The following is a 5669-nucleotide window of genomic DNA, read 5'->3' as shown; positions in this document are numbered from 1 at the left end:
ACTGGCACGAAACCCTGAACAGAGCAGAGTCACACGCAGCACACCTTTCCCACCAGTGCCACTGCAGCATGTACCTGCTGCACACCACAGGGGTGGTGCAGGGTGAGTGCTGGGATGCTCGGTGTCGGCACAGACCTTGCTGCTGCCCGCACCATCCCTGTGCCCCCTGCTCTTTGCCAGGGACTGTGCAGGTGCAGGGGCATCAGCAGGCATCCCCTGACACGAGCCCCATGCTCTGGTGTGGGGCATGTGGCATAGGAGGGGTGTCACGGCTCTTTGCATCCCAGCACCCCGAGGAAGGGGATGAATGTATCGTCCATGCCACAGAGCTCAAGGCTTTCTCACCAGGCAAGGTTATAAGCACAGATGTGCAGAGATGGGAAAAGATAAAACAGCAAACTGTGTACTTAGGGCTGTATACTTCATAGAGGAAACTCATCTGGCTGGCAGGCTGTGCCCGCTGCTAACGGTGGTGACTGGTCCTCCCTTGCCCAGGGGTGAAGGAAACCTTCCTTTTCCCTCTCTATTTGCCTTCATTTTGTTCCTTCTGATTGAACACAGGAACAGTATCTTATTTTACCGTAGGGGATTATATCATTTTCTTTCCTCCTCCTCCTCCTCCTCAAGATTATATGATTAACATGCCTATAGTATACTATAGCTTTTCCTGATGATTAACATGCCTGTAGTATATTATAAATAGCTTTTTTTTTTCTGGTGATACAGAAAGCTGATAAGCACCCAAAGGACAGCTGGCTCTTTCTCCTCAGAGAGTGTCACTTGCAGAGTGGTGAGATGGGGAGCGTCACCACCGACCCCCCAAAAGCAGGCTGGCTCCTTGGGCCAGGCACCGCCTTTCTCTTCAAACAGAAACCTCAGAGCAAACCTCATGCCATAGCTCTGAAAAACAAACAAATAAACAAACCAACAAACAAAAAAACCCAACAGCTTTCTCTCGCTGCTCCCATTCATGCTGTGAGTGTTTTGGCACAGGCCATGTCACACTCTGGTTTAGCTCAGGGGAAGCTGGATAAAACTCTAAGCAAATGGCAACTACCACTGGGCTGTCCTACGTAACTCCAGGGTCTCCTATTGTCTCGTATATATATATATACATACTATCTCATATATATATATATATTTTTCCCCAGACAAAGTTTCTGTAGCAACTAAGAGTCATTGGACCTAATAAAAAAACAACTCTCTTACTTTGATCTACCTCTTTTTTTGATTTTGATTTTTTTTGATATTATTTATTGATTTTTTTTGTTACACAGATTTTTAGGTGATTATACCAATCTCTATACCTATTGTTTTTAATGAAAATGGGTATTTTTAAACATCTACTGAAATAGCTGCTATTACCGAACACTCAAGGCAAAACTGAATAAAAAATACTGTTTTGAAAACTGTTCTTGGCTTTCACGTTTGATTTACTGTGCTAGAAATGTACCAAGTAAACCCGATTTATAACAAATGGAGACCCCAAAATCTCTGGTCATGTACATGTGCAGATATCTATGGGTATCTCTGTTTTATACACACACGGGACCAGGATCATATGCAGCTGTAGCTGATGCTCTGCTTGTGTAACTGACTTGATTTTTTTATGCTAGGGAAGTGGAACTGCTGAGACAAAAGAGAGCAGAATGCTCAGATGGGGACTGGAGGCCTGGCTTTCAAAGTAATGAAGTTTTTCTGCCAGTAAGAGCATGGAAAAGCAGCCCAGGCCAGGAGGCAAGGATATGTGCACTGCACAAACAATCATCAGATTTTTGCCATGTAAGCCCATAAAAAGCCATTTTGAAAATGGAAAGCTGGATCCAAACACAATTGCAATTTTTGCTGGTGCCTCGAGAGTCCTTTATATGGTGTATTTTTGAAAATAGCCCATTTTATCCTAGCTGGAGAGTGTGTTGCCCTGTGCTGACTTTGCTCAGTGCTGTTTGCAGAATGGATGCCTTTTTGTTTGGCAGTGGCTGGGAATACAGAACACACAGAATGGTTTAAATCGTGCCAGCTGCTAGCAACACCACGGTAATGCGAGTGCATCTTACACCTGCAGAAGAAAAAAAAAAACAACAGTGTTTCAAAGTGTTCCTATTTTCTTTTGTACTTCTGTCCCATTCCCTTCTGTGAACAAAGCGTCATTTATTAGATGTCATAGATGAACTGGAAAAAAAAAGTCTGATTTCTGGCAGAAAAAAACATGGTTTCCCAAACTAAATAAACTTGGCTGAAGTCTACAGAAGAGTGCTTGATGGGTCACAGAACCTCTGTGCAGATCCCATTTCCAGAAAGGCGGTTTATGTTGTGTCCATACCATTTTCCTAGCATTTTTCTTCTTAACTAATACCGTGGGGGAGCACGTGTTTTCCTTGAGAAAAAATGGACATTACTTTTCATAACATGCTCCTTTCTTTGCTAGGAGGCAGTTGCTAGTAACACTTCAATCACTTTTTACCGTGCTGCCCTTTGGCACATAAGCCCTGCTGGGCTCCTCTGTTGGGGAAGAAGGTACCTCTTTAATATCAGAGACATATTTGAAATAATACAGGCTATTAGGCATTAGGAATGAAGAGGCGATAGTTTTTTTAAGAACATTTGTTCCCCCATCTCAGAGGTAATTCATTTTATCTTATAGGTGAAAATCCTTACAAAAAGGGCCATATATTAACAGTTCTATGTCTTAAGTGCCTGTTATCTTGCTTATACTTAAGCGATGGCAGGAACTTTCATTATTTCTAAGACGTCCCCTGCTGTGAAGCAGTTAATTTTGACATTGTCAAAGAGGTGACAACCCCTCTGAGCAATGAAAGACTTTTGATTCAGTGAAGCAATGGCATTACTTCGCTGCATAGCACCAAAGTGTGAATCTCGGGGTGAGACACATTTAACACAGCGGGAGCTCTTGATGGGATATTGGTTGGAAAAACTGTTTGCATTGTCTAGAGAAGAAAAGGGTTTGGGGAAAAAAAGTGAGGAGCATTAGGCAGTCAGGATTGCCTGTTACCTTCTGACCCCCTTGGTACTGTTTCTCCTGAGACCTGCAGTGACAGTGTAAGCGCAGAATCTTAAAAACACTTTCATGCCATCTCTAATTTTCTTCTCATAATGCTAATATCACTAAAATTTTACAAACCTCTTTTGCTCACCATTTGTTTTCATTTTTACCAAATCTCCACCATTTTGTGACTTAAGAGTGTGGCAAATGCACACTGTTAGTCTGTTAACTGTAGAGAGGACTGTTTTGAGAAGACTTATAAAAATTTTTCAAAGTCTGAAGGTTTGAAAGAGGCTAGTTTTCTCCCCATTAATGAGATAAGTAGTTTTCTTCCTTACCATCTAATGTATTCCTATTGTTTTTCTTTTTTCCTTTTTTTTTTCCACTTGTACTAGGGCTTCTCAAGAGATGGATAGTCCCTTCCTCAAGGCTGACCCAGTCTTTCATCATCCTGCAGACATCCATCCCTTTAAAATGAAGCAGCAGAGCAAGAGCCCGAAGTCAGTGTTGTGAGCTGTGAGTCTTCTTTTGACTCTGGTCTGAATTTCACTTGCCTGATCATCACAAACTGGTACGCTTTCCTGACAGGGGAGAGGTGGCCGGGGAGTCTTGGAGGAACAACAGCAAAGAACATTCTGAACTCTGTGTTAACACCTTCTGTCTCCACCTTCTGTCTCCGTTTCTTAACGTAGGCTGTGACTTACAATAGAAAATAAGCAAAATAAACCTTAAGACTCCATCTTACCTTCATCAAGTCATCCACAGCATTCGTGCCCAGCAAAGTCAGCACAGAAACAAGCATCAGTGACAACATATAAAGGACGGATGTGGTGTCTGTAAGGAAGACAGAAAAATGAAAATAGGCAAGAGGAGCAGTGGCAGCCAGAACTGATGAGAAGTTTCAGTTCAATTGCCTGGATCCTGGGCATATGACATCTATACATCTCTTTACACCCCTCATCTTCTATAGTAGGTCCTGGCTGACCTACCTGCTCCTGCTATTTTATCTCTGGGTCTGCTCCATTGCATTCTGGTGTTATTAAAGGCTCCAACCAGGTGCACAATGCTATGCACAGGAAGAGAAGTGAGGACAAGCACACACATGCTGATAGCAGTGGCTTCCCATGTTTCTTCTTCTTCATAACCTGAAGATTACAGAAGTGATCAGAGGGTGTAGTACTCTCCATTTTGTAGTTCCTTACCAGTTTTGCAGACGGACACCATGTGGCACTACTGAAATTTCAAAAGATTTCCAGAGCTTTGCAAAATTTCCCATCTGACAGGGAATAGCTAAGCATTAGCTACCCGTAGGGTCCCAAGCAGTGAGAACAGAAAAAGACCTGCTAAATATACGTTGCCTGCCTATCAACAGAGGATGTCCAAATACTACAGTCCTTGGATATCCTCTGCAGAGCAGATGTCCTGGTGCAGGGATCAGGCTGTGGATGATCAGCAGCAGGGAGGCAACTGGAAGAGAGGGACCTGGTGTGGGGTAACAGAGGCTCTGCAGGGAGTTTCCGCTGGCATCAGCTGCACCAATCCAACCACAGGTGATGCAGAGAGACCTTTTTTCCATAAAGGGCTTGTGAGCATACGCATGGAAATGCATCCCTCTCCTTTCCCCTGGTACAGAGCACGAGGGCAGTCTAGGGCTCCCCCAGGTCTCACAAGGGTTTGGCTCTCATCCTTCCCACTGCTCTGCAGTTCTGGTGGTCTCTTCCAAGGCAAGAAAAATAATGACTGATTGAAAGATGGTCTCTTTTTAGCCCATAAACACCTGAGTTCAATGAGTGGGAGTTACTCTTTTGAGGTTTCAGGTCCAAAAAGGAAGGCAGAGAAAACACTTTGAAGGTGAGCTATCCCTGGAGAGACTGGGTCTCTCTGACCTGTTCCCTTTGCTGATCCTGCTGGCACAGAATTTTACAGAAAGGCACAAACATGAACTGGGCAGAATAGAAGCTGCATTTTCCAAACTTCCTCTGATGCCGGAGTTTTAGCTTAGCTTCTAGCTTTGGGCAGAGGGCAAGGACAGCCAGCTAGCAGCTCGGCAGGAAAAAGAGTGAGTCTCCACGGACTACTTGCACCCGCAGGCAGCTCCTTCCCCACCCTCTATTTCACCTCTCAGATACAAATGCAAGGAGGCAGCAGGTCACAGCAGCTTCTCAGCACATTAAGAAGTCACGAGTGCTTGGTTAACTCTGAGTTCCCCATACATGTGGGGGTTTTGTGTCATGTATGAGGTCATGTGAAACAAGAGGGGTGAGTGCATTTTGTCCCATTTACCCCTGCTCTGCAGGAAGCAGAAAGGCAGGCGTGCCACTACAGTGATCACAGAATTAAGATAAAAACTGACATGGAACATAATTTTGTTCTCAGTTGCAAATAAAAGTGATTTGGCCCTTTCAATGCAAAATACGGTTCTAGCAAATGTTGTGTTCAATAGTCATGTGCGTTCAGAGAAACAGTGAATTTGGCTCCAAAAGTTCAGTATTCTGTGAATGCCAATCAAGTGGTGGAAAGCAAATGGCTTCATTTCATGGAGTTGTAGGTGACCTCAGCCCCCGTGAACAAACTGCATCAGAGCTGTGTGCACTGACCATCTCTGATGTGTATTTGGAAACAAAAATGCCATTTCCAGGTGAATAAGAGAAGCCAGCAGAATTAT

At 43.9% G+C, this 5669-nt stretch overlaps 1 long non-coding RNA gene across 3 annotated transcripts; it reads right to left on the bottom strand.

Annotated features, from left to right (window-relative positions):
* Positions 1 to 251: 251 nt before the first annotated feature.
* On the bottom strand, positions 252 to 5104 carry LOC310895729. 3 transcript variants are annotated; one of them, XR_014580910.1, is made up of 4 exons: positions 3994 to 5104; positions 3750 to 3838; positions 3343 to 3471; positions 252 to 2059 (listed from the first exon to the last, which is right to left on the bottom strand). It is a non-coding gene; the product is annotated as an uncharacterized lncRNA (long non-coding RNA). The 3 variants fall into 3 exon arrangements; XR_014580908.1 differs by having other exon boundaries at positions 3750 to 5104; XR_014580909.1 differs by having other exon boundaries at positions 3343 to 3838.
* Positions 5105 to 5669: the final 565 nt, after the last annotated feature.

Source organism: Anser anser (genome assembly GCF_964211835.1).
Source record: "Anser anser genome assembly, chromosome: 2".
Taxonomy (NCBI): Eukaryota; Metazoa; Chordata; class Aves; order Anseriformes; family Anatidae; genus Anser; species Anser anser.
The sequence above is the reverse complement of the archived record's forward strand: the minus strand, read 5'-3'. Positions and strand labels throughout refer to the sequence as shown.